Source organism: Myotis brandtii, unplaced genomic scaffold (assembly GCF_000412655.1).
Source record: "Myotis brandtii unplaced genomic scaffold, ASM41265v1 scaffold82, whole genome shotgun sequence".
In the NCBI taxonomy this organism is placed as follows: Eukaryota; Metazoa; Chordata; class Mammalia; order Chiroptera; family Vespertilionidae; genus Myotis; species Myotis brandtii.
In genome coordinates, this window is record NW_005371324.1 from 696,360 (window position 1) to 700,285 (window position 3,926).

The 3,926-nt window shown below is 39.5% G+C and overlaps 1 protein-coding gene across 1 annotated transcript in view; it reads left to right on the top strand.

The window, feature by feature from the left end:
• Positions 1–3,926, top strand: part of RAB21 (RAB21, member RAS oncogene family) — a 69,658-nt gene that overhangs the window by 5,128 nt on the left and 60,604 nt on the right. The gene's annotated exons all lie outside the window — the stretch shown is intronic.

The window sequence follows — 3,926 nt, forward strand, 5'->3', positions numbered from 1 at the left end:
AGAGTGGAAAACACTTCCTGGTAGTGGTCAAAGAGAGATGTAATAACAGAAGAGTCAGTGAGATGCTAGTTTTGAAGATGGAGTAAGGGGGCCATGACCTAAGGAATGTGGGTGGTGTCTAGAAGCTGGAAAAGACAGGAAACATATTCTTCCCTACAGCCTCCAGAAAGAAGGAGCACAGTCCTCCTGACACCTTGATTTTATTATTATTTTTAGATCTTTATTTTTAATAATATTTTTATTGATTTTTAGAGAAAGAGGAAGGGAGAGGGAGAGAGAAAAAATATCAGTGTGAGAAACATGGATCGGCTGCCTCCACACGCCCCCTACAAGGGATTCAGCCCGCAACCCTGGCCCGTGCCCTGACTGGAAATCAAACATATAACCTTTCAGTGCATAGGATGATGCCCACTCAACTGAGCCACACCGGCCAGGGCTGATGTTCATTCTTTTAAATTTGCAAGGTGTGTTTTATATCCCAGAATGTGAAGAATGTGTATTTTGCTGTTGTTGAAGTCAATTAAATCCAGTTGAGTGATGGCGCTCTTCAATTCAACTCTATCCTTGCTGTTTTTTGCCTCTTACATCTGTCAATTACTGATAGAAGGGTACTGAAGTCTTTAACTATAACAGTGCATTTCTTTATTTCTCCTTGAATTCTATCAGTTTTTGTCTCACATACCTTCAAGCTCACTTATTCTTTTCTCAGCCATGTCCAATCTACTGGCGAGGCATTCTTCATTTCTGTTACTGTGTTTTTAATTTGCAGCATTTCCTTTTGATTCTTTCTTTCTTAGGGTTTTCATCTCCCCGCTTTCATTACCCACCCATTACATGTCCATGTTGTCTACTTTTTCCATTAGAGCCCTTAGTATATTAATCAGTTATTTTAAATTCCTGGCCTCATAATTACAAAATCTCTGCCACATCTGAGTCTGGTCTGATGCTTGTTTTGTCTCTCAAACTGTGGTTTTTGCCTTTTGGCATGCCTTGTAATTTTTGTTGAAAGCTGGACATGCTGCATCAGGTAAAAGGAACTGAGATTGCCTTTTTGTATGAGGTTTTATGTTTATCTGGCTATAAATTAGACTGTGTCTGTTTTCTTTGCTGTGAGGTCAGAGGCTAGAATTTTCTCTAGGGTCTTTGTTTTTGCCTACCTCATTGTCTTTGGGTTTTCCTAGAACAGGAATTTAAGAATAAAGTCTGAGGCTTGCAGTTCTTTTGGCTGTAATCCCCTCTTATTATGCAGGAGCCCTATTGGTGTGGTAGTGAAGTGTGGGAGAAGTGTTCTATAATCCTATAATTAGGTCTCAATCTTAAGTGAGCTCGAGTAGGGTATTTCCTTTCTTCCACGTCAAAGGCTAAAAGAGGCTGGAGTTGGTATTTCCCTTCCCCCATGTGGGTTAGGCTTCAGTGAAACCCCAGTCAGTTAAGCTCGGGTAAAATTGTTTCCCTTGAGGGACAGACACCTTGTTAAGGAAAACTGGGCATCTTTCAAAAAACTCGCCCCTCCCACTAGAGCAGTGGTTCTCAACCTTCCTAATGCCTCAACCCTTTAATACAGTTCCTCATGTTGTGGTGACCCCCAACCATAAAATTATTTTCGTTGCTACTTCATAACTGTAATTTTGCTACTGTTATGAATCGTAATGTGAATATCTGATATGCAGGATGTATTTTCATTGTTACAAATTGAACATAATTAAAGCAAAGTAATTAATCACAAAAACAATATGTAATTATATATGTGTTTTCCGATGGTCTTAGGCGACCCCTGTGAAAGGGTCGTTCGACCCCCAAAGGGGTCTCGACCCACAAGTTGAGAACCGCTGCACTAGAGGAATTTTTCTCTGGTTTTTACAGTGAGAACTTGGTATGGCTCTTGAAGGTAAAATTCAGGAAAGTGGGGACCTCCCTAATCCTGGGCCCCCTAGGAATTTTTAACTCTCAAGCTAGTCTGCACTAAGCTTCCAGCAATTGGTTAATTACAGTTTAAAATGTTCCTACTGAAATTGGCTTGAGCTTCTGGCTTGCACTCCTGGGCTTCTTTCTGCTCCCTGTAAACTGTGATTCTGTCCAGTTTTCAGGGCAGCAGTTTCCCTGTGACCTCAGTTCTCTGATAGATCTAAGAAGTGCTGCTGATTTCCAGTTTCTTTAGCTTTTTTTTTTTCTTCTTGTTGTGAAAATGGAATCGACAACTTCTAAGCTGTTTGCATGTCGAATGGGAAACCGAAAGTCACTAAATGTGGTATTTAATTCTGATGCCTAAGAAACCTGAAACACCAATCAGAAGAATATATGCACCCCTGTGTTCATAGCAGCACTATTTACAGTAGCTAAGACATGGAAACAGCCCAAGTGCCCATCAGTAGATGAGTGGATAAAAAAAGATGTGGTACATTTACAACATGGAATACTGTGGAGCAATAAAAAAGAAGCATCTCTTTGAGACAGCATGGAGGGACCTGGAGAGTATTATGCTAAGCAAAATAAGCCAGTCAGAGAAAGACAAGTATCACATGATCTCACTCACATGTGGAATCTAATGAACAACATAAATGGACAAACAAAATAGATCCAGAGACATAGAAGCATGGAACAGACTGTCGAATCTCAGAGGGAAGGCGGGAAGATATTAACCAAACAACTTATATGCATATATGCATAATCCATGGACACAGACAACAGTGTGGTGACGGCCTGAAAAGGGGTGGAGAGGTGAGGAGGGTCAATGGGGGAAAAAGAATCAAATCGATTTGAAATTCGAGAAAGCATAAAACACCCAACCGGAAATGCAAAAAGAAAAAAGAATCCAAAAATATGAAGATAGTGTAAGGAGCCTCTGGGACAACTTCAAGCGCGCTAACGTTCAAATTATGGGGGTGCCAGAAGAAGAGAGAAAGCAAGATATTGAAAACCTATTTGAAGAAATAATAACAGAAGACTTCCCCTGCCTGGTAAAAGAAATAGACTTACAAGTCCAGGAAGGACAGAGAGTACCAAACAAGAGGAATCCAAAGAGGACCACAACAAGACACATCATAATTAAAATGCCAAGGGCAAAAGTCAAAGAGAGAATTTTTAAAGCAGCAAGTAAAAAGCAGTTAGTTACCTACAAGGGAGCACCCATATGATTGTCAGCTGATTTCTCAACAGAAACTATGCAGGCCAGAAGGGAGTGGCAAGAAATATTCAAAGTGATGAATAGCAAGACCCTGCAATCAAGATTACTCTAACGAGCAAAGCTATCATTTAGAATTGAAGGTCAGATAAAGAGCTTTACAGATAAGAAAAAGCTAAAGGAGTTCATCACCACCAAACCAGTATTATATGAAATATTGAAGGGTATTCTTTAAGAAGAGGAAGGAGATGAAAAAGATTAAAAATATGAACAAAAAAATGGCAACAAATACATATCTATCAACAATTGAATCTAAAAATCAAACAAATAAGAAATCTAATGAACAGAATAAACTGGTGAATAAAATAGAATCAGGGGCATGGAAATGGAACAGACTGACAATTCTCAGAGGGAAGGGGCTGTGGTGGGGGGCGGGAAGAGATTAAACAAAGATCTTATATGCATTTATGTATTACTTATGGACACAGGCAATAGGGTGGCAAAGGCCTGGTGTGGGGCAGGAACTGAGTGGAGGGGGGAAAAGAGGAACATCTGTAATAATCTCAACAATAAAGATTTTTAAAACTTTAGTAAATAGAATTACTAAATTCATCTATAATAATAAAAGCATAATATGCTAATTAGACCAGACGTTTTTCTGGACCGAGCCGGGGCTGCAGCCACCTCGGCTATGAAGGAAGGATTGAGGCAGTTGCTGTGGCTGCAAAGGCCTACTCTTGCATGAATTTAGTGCATTGGGCCTCATATATATATATATATATATATATATATATATATATATATT